Source organism: Lycium barbarum, chromosome 7 (genome assembly GCF_019175385.1).
Source record: "Lycium barbarum isolate Lr01 chromosome 7, ASM1917538v2, whole genome shotgun sequence".
NCBI lineage: Eukaryota > Viridiplantae > Streptophyta > Magnoliopsida > Solanales > Solanaceae > Lycium > Lycium barbarum.
In genome coordinates, this window is record NC_083343.1 from 89,060,909 (window position 1) to 89,076,713 (window position 15,805).

The window sequence follows — 15,805 nt, forward strand, 5'->3', positions numbered from 1 at the left end:
GGAGGGGTACTCTTAGTCCCGCTTCGAAGAAGATCATTTCCTTCCTTCAGGCGAAGAAGTTAATAAATAAGGGGCGTTTAGCCTATGTAGCTCATGTACGTGACACGACAGTTGCATCTTCACCCTTTGAGTCCATCCTATTGTGAAAAAGTTTGCGGAGGTATTCCCATCGGATCTGCCGGGCATGCCATCCGATCGCGACATTGACTTGGGTCGGGCACTTGCCCTATTTCTATTTCGCCATATCGTATGGCACCTGCCGAGTTGAGAGATCTTAAGGAGCAGTTATATGATCTATTGATCAAGGGGTTCATTAGATCGAGTGTCTCCTCTTGGGGTGCTCCTATGTTATTTGTGAAGAAGAAAGATGGGACCATGAGGATATGCATTGATTATCGCCAGCTGAACAAGGTTACTATTTTAAAACAAGTGCCCTATACCTCGTATTAATGATCTATTTTTGACCAGCTTCAGGGTGCTTTAGTGTTTTCGAAGATTAATTTACGTTCAGGCTAACACCAGTTGAGGATTAAGGCAGAGGATATTCCGAAGACAGCCTTTCGGATGAGATATGACCACTATGAGTTTCTGGTGATGTCTTTTGGGCTTACCAATGCCCGGTTGCATTTATGACTTTGATGAATGGCATCTTCAGGCCATTCCTTGATTCCTTCATGATTGTATTTATTGATGATATCTTGGTGTATTCCAAGAGTAGAGAGGAGTATGAGAGCTATCTTCGTACTGTTCTTGGATTGTTGAAGAAGCATAGCTTGTTTGCTATGTTTTTGAAGAGTGAGTTTTGGTTGGAGTCTGTGGCATTCTTGGGCCACTTAGTGTCTAAGGATGGGATTATGGTTGACCCATAGAAGATTGAGGTTGTGAGGGGTTGGGCGAGGCCCACTACTGTTACCGAGGTTCGTAGTTTTGTGGGTTTGGCCAGCTATTACTGTCGCTTTGTGAAGGGTTTTGCTGCTATTGCTTCATCTTTAACTAGATTGACTCAGAAGAATGTTCCCTTCCAGTGGTCAGATGATTGTGAGGAGAGCTTTCAAAATCTCAAGCTTATTTTGACTTCAGCCCTGATCTTAGCATTACCCGTGGAGGGTAGGGATTTCACGATCTATTGTGGTGCCTCTCGTATGGGTTTAGGTGTTGTGTTGATGCAGAAGGGTAGAGTGATAGCTTATGCTTCCCGTCAGTTGAAGATTCATGAGAAGAATTACCCTACCCATGATTTGGAGTTGTTAGCCGTGGTCTTTGCTTTAAAAATTTGGAGGCATTATTTGTACGGTGTCCATTGTGAGGTTTTCACTAATCACCATAGTCTTTAGCATATGTTTATCTAGAGAGATCTTAATTCCAGGCAGCGCCAATGGATGGAGCTCCTGAAGGACTATGACATTCCTATTCTTTACCATCCCGGGAAAGCCAATATTGTAGCTGATGCCTTGAGTCGCAAGGCAGTGAGCATAGGGAGTTTAGTTCGTTTGATTATTTCTGAGCGTCCGTTGTCCATGGAGGTTCAAACTCTGGCCAACAGTTTTGTTCTCCTTGATATTTCAGCTCGAGGTAGGATTTCGGCTTGTGTAGAGGTGAGGACATCTTTATTGGACCAGATCCGGACTTATCAGTTTGAGGATCCTCAGTTGAGTAAGATTCGAGATAGAGTTTTGAGAGGTGAGGCCAAGGAGGCCGTGATTGATTCTGAGGGCATTCTGAGGATTAAGGGACGCGTGTGCGTTCCTCGTGTTGGTGATTTGATTCAGTTGATTCTGTCTGAGGCTTATAGCTCTCGCTATTCCATTCATCCGGGGGAAACTAAGATGTACCGTGATTTAAGACAGCAATATTGGTGGCGTCGGATGAAGAGAGATATAGTTGATTTCATGGCTAAGTGTGGAAATTGTCAGTAGGTAAAGCATGAGCACCGGCGACTCGGTGGTGTACTTCAGACGATGCCCATTCCCGAGTGGAAGTGGGAGAGGATTGCCATGGATTTTGTTGTGGGTCTTCCGAAGACCCTAGGCAAGTATAATTTTATTCGGGTGATAGTTGATCGGTTGACTAAGTTCGCTCACTTTGTTCCAGATAAGGTTTCCTATACCGCAGAGAAGTTAGTCAAGTTGTACATTTGGGATATTATGAGATTGCATGGGATCACTATTTCTGTGGTATCTGATCGAGGTACTATCTTCACTTCCCGATTCTGGAGGGCTTTTCATGATGAGCTAGGTACCCGATTGGATCTCAGTACAACTTTTCATCCCCAGATTGATAGCCAGTCCGAACGGGCCATTTAGGTTATCGAGGACATGTTGAAAGCGTGTGTTATTGATTTTGGTGGTCATTGGGATCAATACTTACCATTGGCAGAGTTTGCGCACAACAAAAGTTATCATTCGATTATTGGCATGGCGTCTTTTGAGGCTTTATATGGTAGGAAGTGTAGATCTATCGTTGGCTGGTTTAATGGGTTCGAGGTTCGACCTTGGGGTACAGATCTGTTGAGAGAGTCCCTTGATAGAGTGAGAGTTATTCAGGCCAAGCTTTTGGCAGCGCAGAGTTGACAGAAGATGTATGCGGACCGGAAGGTCCGAGATTTAGAGCTTGCTGTTGGTGATCAGGTTCCATTGAAGGTTTCACCCGTGAAAGGTGTTATGAGGTTCGAGAAGAGGGGCAAGTTGAGCCCCAGGTATATTGGCCTATTTGAGATTGTGGGTCGTGTTGGCGATGTAGTTTATGAGTTGGCATTGCCGCCAGGCTTGGCGGGAGTTCTTCCAATTTTTCATGTTTCGATGCTGAAGAAGTACCATGCATATGATACCTTCATTGTTCATTGGGATTCGATATTACTTGATGATAATTTGACCTATGACAAGGAGCCTATTGCGCTTTCGGATAGGCAGGTTCGGAAGTTGAGGTCGAAAGAGATTGCTTGTGTAAAGGTGCAATGAAAGCATCATCTTGTTAAAGAGGCTACTTTGGAGACTGAGTTCGACATGCGTAGCGGGTATCCCCAGTCGTTCGCTGATTCAACCAGGCCGTAGGAGTCGCGGGGTACGCAATCTAAGGGCGGTCGAGGTCATTTCTATGCTTTTCCTAATAGGCCTGAGGCCTAGGCTTCTAATGCAGTCATCATAGTTACTATTTCGCTCAGTCGTCGGTCAGCTGTGACATTACTTGATCCAAGCTCTAGCTACTCTTATATGTCTACTTACTTTGCTTCTGGTCTGGACATACTTTGTGAGTCGCTTGGTTTTCTTATTACTGTTTCTACTCCCGTTGGGGATTGTGTTATGGTGGATCGAGTGTATCAATCTTGTGTAGTTATCTTGATGGGATACGACACTTGGGCGGATTTGAAGATTCTAGACATGGTGGATTTTGACATCATCTTAGGCATGAATTAGAGATTGCAGGGTGAGCTGCTTGGCTGATTTGCAGCACCGAACCTCCTTTATCTTTATCATTTTATTTTTTCTTATCTCATACAGTGTATTGAGTTTTCAGACTTCTGTTTATTACTCTTAGTCACTCGTGTGCTCATATCACCAGATTTTAGGGTTATATTTATATTTTTTGCACTTATGACAATTTGAGATGTCTTTATGATTTATAACTATTTTACGTGATTAGTTTACGCTTGCAATTATTGGAAATTGGTTTAGAACTGAAGTTGATTCATCTATTGGGTTGGGGTGTAGGTGTCATCACGACTTAACATAATTTTTATCGTGATAAAAATAGTGAGAAAATATTAGAACCCGAAATGAATTTAAAGTTTTTCCTTATTATCGAACTTAATTATCCTGAAATCTCTTGATATAGAGGTGATCAATTAAGAAATTTTGTAAATTCATCGTATTAAGATTTATTCTTAATCTGCTTAGACCTACTTTAGGAAAAACAATTAGAGAGATTTTGTGTGGATAGATTGAGCACCCATGTAAAGAAGCCTGAAACTTAATACAAATAGTGGCTCCTTAACAAGCAACATAAAACACATACACAATACGTGTCCTCTCTATAAATATATAGCCTAAATAATTTTCAATAGATTCTGCCGTTAATGTTGCTTCAAATGAAACGATGTCTTGCTCATCGTTTCTCCTCTTTATGGTATATTTATTCCAATTATCTATTTATGTATACACAATCTTTATCTTCTTTTATTCTTTTTTATGATTTCAAGTGAGCAAGGCATCCTTTCATTTGAAGCAACATTCATGGCTAAATCCACTGAAAATCCTTTAGGGTATATACGATCTAGAGAGAAGACAAGTACTATGTGTATTCCTGCTGCTTGTTTAGGAGCCACAATTTATATTAGTATGCTTCTTTACACGGGTGTTTGAATTGTCCACACGAAACTGCTCTAATTGTTTTCCCTAAAGTAGTTCTAAGAAAATTTAGAATAAACTTGAATAAGATGAATTAAGGAAAATTTACCTAAACAACTCTAAATAAATAAATTTCATGATAGCCATGATCGATAATAAGGAAAAACTTTAAAATCATTTCTTATTTTTAAATTTCTCACTAGTTCTCATTTAAAGAGCTACTTATTTGGTATCCTCTCTGTTGATTTTGCTTTTATTAATTCTTAGTTAAAGGAAGGCTTACTCTTGGAAGATTGGAGGTTGTGTTAATATAGCATTGGTGTGTGGATTTATTTTTGGGAGGGGGGGGGGGGGGGAGGGGTTTCTGCAATTTGGAGAGAGCATAAATTTTATGCTAAGCCGATAAAGTTCGAATTTTTTGTCCAAAAGCAATAAAAAAATCCCTAAGAAAGTTTGAGATAAATTATGATTAGATGCATAGATGGAAAATTCACTTCAATTGATGATATTATTTAGTTCATACACTATTTGTGTTTTTTTTATGGTTTATACTTTAAAATTGTAGAAAATATTAAATTTAGAAATATATCAAGAGGGTTTTTTACTAATGCGAAACGAATTGAAGACAATCGCACCAACAAATGTTATTATTAATAATATATAATGAGTCACTCTTTGTAGTTTATTATCGCTCTCTAGTGATTTTTATTATTTTGTGCTAAATAAGTTTTGTGTGTGTATAAGTAAAAAACTCACCCAAACCCCTCAGTTTAAAAATACTCTCTAGCTAAAACCCTAACCCTAGTGTAAACCTTAGGAAGAAACCTCTCTTTCTGGGACCAATGGCCGTCACGGCCACTGGGCATCCTCTTTCAGAGGTTGCACATTCATCTTTTAACACCACATGTTCAACATATATAACCCTTACCGTTTGTAATGACCCGCCAAGTCGCTTTTGTAATTTTACCCAATTTTTCCTAAACAACCCTTCCATTAGTCTTAGTTTGGTGTTTTTGACCTGCGAGGATGGGTGACACAGGTTTCGTGGCAATCGGATGAGAATTGGGGTGAGAAACCTAAGTCCTAGATCCTTAAGTTAGATTCTGAGTGAAACTTTGACATATAGTTGAGTTTTTTGTAAACGCGTCCGGAATGGAATTATGATATTTCTATTAGGTCCGACACGTGATTTTTTACTTGGTAGGATAATTGGTTCGTATCCCGAGGCATTCGGGTATGATTTGGGTCTTTGGTTGGAAAGTTGATTTTTTGGTGTTTTGGAATTGACCATGGTCAAACCCGGGTCAACAGGACCCCTTTTGAGAAATTCGAGTGCGATCGAGATCATAGCGTGTTTTATGGTTGAAATGCATGTTCGGTTTGTGTCCGGTGGATTCCAGGTGAGTTTTGGGTGTCAAAACCAATTCAGGATGACACTAGATTTTTTTGGTGTTCGGTTGCGGGTTTCCTTCATCGCGTTTGCATAGGAGGGATCGCATTCGCAAGGATTGACAAGGGTGGTCATTGCGAACTCGAGCCCTTTATCGTGTTTGCTAAGAGAAGATGGGGCCTGAGCCGGATCAAGCTTAGGCATCGCGTTTGCGAGCCCTGTCTAGCTTTCACGATGCTTAGGCTAGGTCAGGGCCATATTCACAACACCCTCTCACGTTCGCGAAGAAGGGTCGGTTAGTGAACAGTGAATAAATTCCCAGCTTCGGGATTAAACTCCATTTTGACATAACTCTTTCTTTAAAGCTTTCTTTTGCGAGAAAACAAGTGCTTAGTTCAAGATTCATTATGGGGGTAAGATTTTAACCTTTATTTCATCATTATCCATTGATTACTTCAATTATTTGGCAATGAAATCATGCTTTTGGGTTAGAAATTTGGGGGGGGGGGGGGGGGGGGTTTCCCTAATCTAGAATTTGGTTTTTCTTGAAGTTGAAGGTCAATCCATGATTGTTTTTAGGTAGCTTATTTAGACCTTGGGTAACGTAAATTTAAGTTCAATTTCCATTTTTTCCCTTGGGGATCGAGTTTGGTTCTTTTGAGTTTATCTTGGGTTCCGGGCTAGACCATCGTAATATGTGAGTTGTTAGAATCGTGTGACCTCATAGAGTATTATTTTGATATTGTTGAACTCATATTCTTGATAATTTGACATTCGGGGTTTGAGAATGGATTCTTGAGTTTAACTTTTTAACCCGAGTTTCTTCTATGGCTTTATGGGTTTCTCTAGAATCGTATGTTAACGTAGAATTCATATGTATTAGACTTTTCTGATTCTAAGGCGCTTCGGAAGGGGAAAGATCAGGTCTGATTGTTCATGGCACCCGTTCGGCATAGAAGTAGATTCCGATATGCTCCTTTAGACTCCGATTGGATTGCGTACTTAGTCTAAAATTTCTGAAGGGGTATTGGGCGTGATGGGTGTCCCACTTAGTGATTGCGATGGGCACTTGGGTGGGTATCGGTGTATACTGTTGGGTAGTTAGAATGACTTGGAAATCATGTTGAGCCTTTGGGCATGGTTGTGGTTATAAATCCACTTAGATTGGTATGATTGTTGTTTATATGGCCTGTGATATCCATTATATACTTGTTTGGTTTAATTAATTATCTCATCGCTTGTTATCTCGCATAGTTATTGAAGAAATGATTCGAGCTCATGAGTTGACATATGAAACTGCTTGATGATTCATTTTCATTCTAGAAATTCATATTGTTATGGAATATTATGCATTGTTGCTCATATTTACCAGTTTTTTGAGTTCTCACAGTTCAGCGGTAAATTCGGGCGGTACTGAGAGTGGTCACAGTCCGAAGAAAAAAAGACCTCGGGCGGTACAGTGACAGGTATATGGACCTCGCGAGTCCCCCACGGGTCATGATTATAAGGCATGGTATATAGCATGTGTGTATCGGGTATTTTTCTTGGCCAATGCAATGCATTTAGTTTCATCATACCTTTATGTGCGATGTGTTTAACTGATTTTTTCTTATTTCTTACTTGACTTCATGGAGATATGCTAAGTAATTAGTGTTAAGGTGTTTTACTCTCATGTCATACTTGATGCTCCTCTAGTGTTTATATGCTATATATGTGTTCTTATGGTTCTCGGCCTATGATACCTACAGGGTACTAGTGTTGTACTCATACTGCACTTCATCACTCTTTTTCTGATGTGCAGATACCGATTTCGGTTCCAGCTTAGGACCTCGTGGCTGATTTTGAGGCTTGCTTTCGAGACATTTCAGGGTGAGCTATATACTGACTCGTGGCCCCTGGATATCTCATCTTTGAGTGTTCTTCAGTTGTTTACTTTACACAGTTGTATTTCTCCCACGAGACTTATATCCAGACATCTTTAGTGCTCTTGTATTTCTAGACCTAATTTTGGGGGTTGTATAAGACTAAGTCACTCTTTCTGTATTATCTTATTATATGACAGTATCAGTTAGGTTTTAGTAAATGGATAATCTTTTGTTACTTATGTCACGCGGCGAACCATGGCCTGGGCGTAATACGACAATCGGTGCCTGACTGCATATGACCGAGTGAACCAATTGGATGGCTGAATCAACATGTGATATCAAAACATACTTAAATACGGAAAGAACATTAACACATGTTGTTCTTCTAAAATCTGACTGAAATATCATAAATGCGGAAATACTAAATAAGTATCCAACAAGGCAACACAAAAGCTGCTAAACATCTAACTGACTGTACTATAGTTTACTAAGACTCTAAAAAGTATTGAACTACTAACTATTTACTGAGACAAGGCCCTCGGCATACCTCACTGACTGAACTACTATAAAGACTGAAAGTATGATAACGCCCTGAGGGAACTGGGGCTCACCGAGTAGCTAATATGAGAAGGTCCTAGCAAGCAGAATCGTCGATTGGTAAATCGTTACCTGTATCGCGAGAGGCAGGCCCCGGCCAAAAGGGACGACAACATATTTGAATTGCAGTAGTATGTAAAGCAACTGAAAGAAAGAACTGTAATTACTAAAACTAAAACTGAACTGATAACTGAACTGAAATAAGGAAGTGAAGATATGAATACTCCTTGTTATGAATGAGGAACCACCTGTTTATCTGAGTAAATAATCTGCGGCCTCAAGCCCAATATATATGTGCACAAGCTGCGGCCTCGGGCCCAAGTATATGTATATACAACTGCGGCCTTAGGCCTAATAACATAGATGTTCATAATTAAGAAATTTATATAAAAGAATTGAGAATCATGTAGAAAGATACAACAGTGACATACTGGTCACTGATTCACTCGGACATGTATTCATGAACTGATTATGAGAACTGAACTTTTAACTATTTATAAACATGCTGAGTATTCTAGACTGAGACTCGTGGGCATCAAAGTCTATATTGATTACGTACTGAGTTCACAACATTCAGAATGAAAGTCATGAATGAATTATGAAATTCTCGCGACCCAATTTCATTAAGTCGTGCGGGCACCTACCTTACCACCTCGATAAGCGAATCCTTATCCCAACAATCACAAAAACATGAATAAATAAATAAGCGGAAGAGATAGAATTACGTAAGTCTGACATATAAATAGATAAATAATGTGGAAATACATCAAAGCTACCCCAGTATCTGGTCTGGTCATACAAGAGCGTCTAACTAGAATCAATAAGTCTGGAAGTAGTAATAGTACATCAATGGTCTCAATATGTCTCAGAATATCAAGTAAGACATAAATAAAGAAGAATCTTCAAGCCGGCGAACACCCTCGTGCACGCCCTGTAAGACTCAAAACAGCAACCCTCGAACTATTATCAGCCACGTGGAGTCGAGGTCGAACCCACCTGGAACTGTGCGTTCATAAAATAATGCAGCAAGTGCAGGTCAGTACAAACAACAAGTACTGGTAGGTATCATAGGCCGACTAAGATTAGCTAACATATATCAAGGCAATAAAGTAAGATAAACATGTAAATCAACACGGTATAAGTCAACACGAGCCAGTAATCAAGTACAAGTCATCATAACCTATGTTATAGCATCTAAACCCAACTGTGCCAAGTCTCAGTACATTCAATCTGAATCCATATATACATCACAAGAATATCACAATAGAAACCATGGTATAATGCAATGCAATAATGTATGAAGTGTGAATGCAATGCATATGCACTGTACATATGTACTCCGATGATGGAACATCACATCTCAGTAGCACAACCCATGGCAGACTTGCGAAGTCCATGTACCCTCACGATTTCAGCAAAGACCTCGGTAATCGTTACAAGCACTCATACCTCGATTCCGGGATAAACATCGGTCCTTATGTCACTCTCATCCAATTGAACCCAACTCATAACAGTGTTTTCTTGTATATCATCAATGTATCAATAGTATATCATGAAGGGTGAGAATGCATGCAATGTATGAGTTCAATGTCAATAATCAAGTCAATGTCAACAGTACCGCATATGAGCACACCAACAATATCAATAAAAAGGCTATACAATAAGGCGAAATAAAATCACAGTCCTCTTCTCAAAACAACAACAACAAGGTGCTACAATATCATCATAAAGATATATCAATAGTCACCAATATCTACTATCTCCACATAGCACCGGGCCGCAACAACATAACAAGATAAGTAACAACACAATGAGGTGGCTAGCCACAAATCCTATAACAAAGCCCAACCTAAGGCAATATCCAACCCAACTTCATACCCTAAGGTTTATATGCATTCTCCGACAATATCATCTAAATATATGCTTTGCTAATCGAAGACTCACCATAGGGTAAACCGTAACCTACCTGGAAGGCCGAACAACAAAGTCTCCAACAATCACACCTTAGTCTTTCCTTTCCTTTGAGCCTCGAGATAATGAAGGTCTAAGAATATTCAAATCATGAAATAAGAATCAAGAAGAACATCAATCAAACCCTACTTCTATTCAAGACCCAAATTCCTAACCTATGGAATGGGGTTTATGAACTAGAAAGGGGAAATTAAAAATCTATAGGTATCAACATGAAATTAAGCTCTAGGTGATCAATTCCCATCAATTACAAGCTAGAAGAACCAACAATTTACTTAAATTCAGATTCTAGGCAAAACCCCAAATTTGGATATAAACCCTAACTTCTAATCCCATAAATTAGTCACTAATTTGGAAGAATCATGCAATGATAGGTTCTAGTCATCAATTCCATGCTTAAATGAGCTAACCCAATCAATAAATCAAGATCTAGAAGCATAGAAAGAAGAAGTCATGGAATCCTCTTTAAATCTTCAAACCCTTAAGGAACTATCATGATAATGGAATCCTAAAGGTGATTAAGGACAATAGAATAGTAAAGGAAATAGAAAAACTTACCACCAAGAGTTTCTCCCAGGAACCACCTTGAAAAGATCTCAAAAACTCCAAAGTCGAAATAATAAAGGATGAGTAACTTAGGGTTTTTAATACTCAGTTAATGAAATAATCTACCGATACCGCTTCTGCGGCAATGGGACCATTGCGGCGGTCCCGCCTCGACCGTCAGCCAACGTATGCACTAACTGCTTCTGCGGCCTGGCAACCACTATAGCGGCGCCACTTCTGTAGTATTGGTGCCGCCATAGCAAGCACCAGATACTAGAATCCCCAAAATCACAATCTCAAATCGAAATCCCGACTATCACCCGAGGCAATGTGATGACCCAAACTGATGGGCCGTAACAAGTGCCTGACCACTACTGGCCAAGCATTCCTATGCTTGCATTTACTGCTCACTGATTATCCTGGGCCCATACACAATCTGTAACTGAGCTGTACTGTCTCGCGAACAATCAACATAAGAGACACTGCACTGAGAACTCACCGCTAACACATACATATAAACATAAACACTGAGAGTAACAGCACGAGCCGGTTTGGCCACCACATATATACTGTACAACAGAATAAATGCCGACGAGGTTGCATAACATCACGGCTACATATCACTGTCTACAGACCTCTACGGAGTACAAACTGTAGAAATGACAGGACAAGGCCCTGCCGTACCCATATATGTACATAACAGAATAGCATACCAAAAGGGATGTAGCTCCGGAGCAATGGAGCGTACTGATTGCTGCTGAGGGGAGGTCCTACTGCGATGAATCGTCCGACTGGCTACCTGATCCTGCGGGCATGAACGCAGCATCCACAGGAAGGGACGTCAGTACGAGTAATGTACCGAGTATGTAAGGTATGAATAATAACATAGTAAGGGATGTAAAGTATGAATAATAACAAAATGGAAATATAGAGCGTATCGTAAGATAAAAGAGTAACCTGTACATATGAGTGCCTCTTAGGGCGGATGCCATGCATGCTTAGCTTTCTTTGAAAAACATTTCTTGTTCATGTATACATAAAATGGAACATATCATGTTGCCGAGGCGTCGGCTCGGATCCATTTAACCACATATGTCCCGCGTCCGGGATGATATCATGTCATATTATACCAATTGATCATGTGGCCATGCGTCTATAGCGCCTCGCCCTTTTTCCCATATTCCCCATATAAATATACATATATCATATTCATATATCATATAAGCAGCATGCATGAGAGCCCAAGAAAAGCTATAACTCTATCGGAGTGACGTAAGGTCGGTAACCTCCGATTATATTATGGAATAATCATGATCGTCATGTCTCACCTTGAAGGAACAATTATTATAAGGTGATACTATCAATGAAGAATAACATCAAGAGAGAACATAGAATAAGGTCATAAATCTCATAAGGCGTCAATTCATATACTTCGAAGTCTTTAGAAAATAGAGTCATTATCAAGGAATAAAATTGAGGATCAAGAAATAGCTCAATATTCTCATATTTATATTGAATTCACAACCTGAGACTTTCAAACATGAAACCATGCTTATCATAATCATCATAGACATATTCTCATCTTTGACATCATTGTTGTCATTACAAAAACATGTCCGTCGTTGTAGTCATAAAAGCTTACAAAATTATAAACCTTTGTTTTGGAAAGATACGGACATTTTGGAAAACATTTACAGGTTATCAGGAAGGGAGTCATGCTTTGGAGTCATAAACATCTAGCTTTTGGAAAAAAAGGAGTTATGAAAACATTTATGAAATCGTACCATAGGAATCATGCCTTTGAAAGAAAGGGACAAGCCTTAACATACCTGTTCAGCCTCCAATTATCTACACTTATTCATCCGAGCTCACAAGTCTACATTTAAGAGGATTCACACAATAGTTAGACTCATCGTAGTATATTTGTACTAAGCTCTCAAGTCAAACTATTTTATATCTTGCTGAAAATCGGGCAGCATCTCCCCTGTTTATATGCCTAGCCCGAAACCTCAATTCAGCAACCAACAACAAAAACAACAATACCAACATCAATAACATCATTCCCAACACCAATATGTACCATAAAACAGCCCACACGCTATTTTCCAACTGCCATAACTAACAAACTTACTACACAATTATTTAACGACTTTATTTTCGTAAATAAGCCTTAAATAATACCAAAAGAGAAAGATTCATACCTTTTTTCTTGTTAAGACAGAAATATCCTCAACATCCACGCTAAAATACACCACAAAACAATACTATAATCACAACCATGCGTTACCCAGACCTAAACCACTACTCCGCGACTTAAAAATTGCTCACTTTTGATTCCCTCACTTTCCCTCTTCCAATTTCTGGAATTTTCTAGGAAAATCTGATGAAAAAAGGGGGTTATTACCCTTTATATAAGGGTCAAATTCGGGTCGGGTTCACTGTAGCATTTTACTGTAGCAGCACTGCAGCAGGTCGATACTGTAGCAGTACTGTAGCACGCGTTTCTGCTCTGTCAGCTGAACTTGTAACGTCCGTAATTCTCTACTCCGATATCCTATTGACAAGCAGTTTGTTGCGTTGGAAACTAGACTCGACGAAATTCATTTTAGGCATTTGTTTCACCTTAAAACACTTCATATGCTAAGAGATATTTTCCCCTCAAGTTGGACCAAAATTTTCACACAAAACATTACCCATCCTTTCTCCAAAGTCGTACTACTTCATTTCTTCCACTCATTTCCTTATAAAACCTTCCGGTATACCTTGTATACATCCTTCACTCATTAAATGTAATTGAGAATGATTGCTTATATTTCAAAGGTGTTTTACTTAACCATAACTCAACGTACTTATGTTTCAAATTTGATAAGTGCTTCTTTGAAGATACGGGGTGTAACAAGCCATTTGCTCACATACCAGCAGGTACACATCAAAACACCCTACGAACGCACCTGTGGCTTTAAAATTCCCAAAAGAGGTCTCGTTGACCGAGTCAACCCTCGATGCCTCAAATCCAACTTCCCAACCCAAGTCCCAAAATGCACCCAAGTGCATTGGGAACTGAACCAAATATTCGCACAAGTTCTAAAAGACCATCCGGACCTCTCGGCATTGGTAAAGTTAAGAAAAAGGTCCATTTACCCAAAAGTCAACTTTGAGTCAACTCTTTTCACTTAAAGCCCAGATTTTCCAAAAAGTTGCCTGAATCATATCTAAACACCTCGGGAAGCGTGTCAATAGTCTCCTCTGGTCAAAAGTGAGCTAAGAAGCTCAGGGAAGGGTCTAAAAGTGCGGAAAAGACTATAACGACCAAGCGGGTTGTTACATCAGATACCAATTAAACCATCGCTTATCGTTGAGCGATGAAAGGAAAGGAACGGAGAAGCATCTGAATTAGCAAACAATTGGGGCTATCAGCTATACATGTCGGACTCAGTTTCCCAACTGGCCTCCTCAACAGGATGATATTTTCATTGCACCTTCACAGAAGCAATCTCCTTATACCTAAACTTTCGAACCTGCCTATCCAAAATCGTAATAGGCTCCTCCTCATAAGTTAAATTCTTATCAAGAAATATCGAGTCCAACCGAACAATATAGGTACCATCGGCATGGTATTTCTTTAGCATAGACACATAGAAAACTGGATGAACTCACGTTAAGCCTGGCGGCAAGGCCAACTCATAAGAAATATCGCCCATAGAGTCAAGAATCTCAAATGGCCCAATATACCTCGAACTCAACTTGGCTCTTTTCCCAAACCTCATAACACCCTTTATGGGTGAAATCTTCAATAGAACTTGATCACCAATGGTAAACTCTAAATCTCGAACCTTTCGGTCTACATACATCTTCTGTCGACTCTGAGCTGCCACGAGCTTGACCTGAATGACCCTCACCTTCTTAAGAGACTCTCCCAATAGATCCGTACCTCAATGTCGAACCTAAAATGCATCAAATCAACCAACTGGAGATCTACATCTCCTACAGACAAAGCCTCAAAAGGCGCCATGTCAATACTCGAGTGATAACTGTTGTTATATGCAAACTCTGCTAACGGCAAGAACTGATCCCAATGACTACCAAAGTCTATAACACATGCTATCAGCATATCCTCGAGCACCTGACTGGTCCGCTCGGACTGCCCATCGATCATGGGGTGGAAAGCTGTACTAAAATCCACTCGGGTACCCAACTCATCATCTAGAGCTCTCCAGAAATGGGAAGTGAAGATAGAACCTCGATCTGATGTGATAGAAAAAGGAACCCGATGCAATTTCATAATATCACGAATGTACAACTTGGCTAACTTCTCCGTGGTATAGGAAATCTGAACGGGAATGAAATAACGGACTTAGTCAACCGATCAACTATCACCCAAATCAAATCAAACTTACCCAGTGTCTTCGGAAGACCCAAAACAAAATCCATGGCAATCCGCTCCCACTTCTACTAGGGAATGGGCGTCCTCTAAAGAACACTACCGGGTCACTGGTGCTTATACTTAACTTGCTGACAATTACCCCACTTAGCCACAAAATCGGCTATATCCCTCTTCATACAACGCCACCAATAGTGCTGCCTCAAATCACGATACATCTTAGTCGCCCCCGGATGAATGGAATATCGAGAGCTATGGGCCTCAGTCAAGATCAAATGAATTAAGTCACCAACACGAGGAACGCACATACGCCCCTTAATCCTCAAAGTACCCTTAATATCAATCATGGCCTCCTTGGCCTCACCCCACAAAACCCTATCTCGAAGCTTGCTCAACTAAGCATCCTTAAACTGATGAGTCCGGATCTGATCTAGCAGGGACGATCTCGCCTCTACACAAGCTAGAACTCTGCCCGAAGCTGAAATATCAAGACGAACGAAACTGTTGGCCAGAGTCTGAACTTCCATGGCTAACGGACAGTTGGAATCAACCAAACATGCTAAACTCCCCATGCTCGTGGCCTTGCGACTCAAGGCATCAGCAACAACATTGACTTTTCTTGGATGATAAAGAATAAAGATGTCATAGTACTTCAGGAGCTCCTTCCATCGCCGCTGCCTAGAATTAAGATCTCTTTAGGTAAACACGTGCA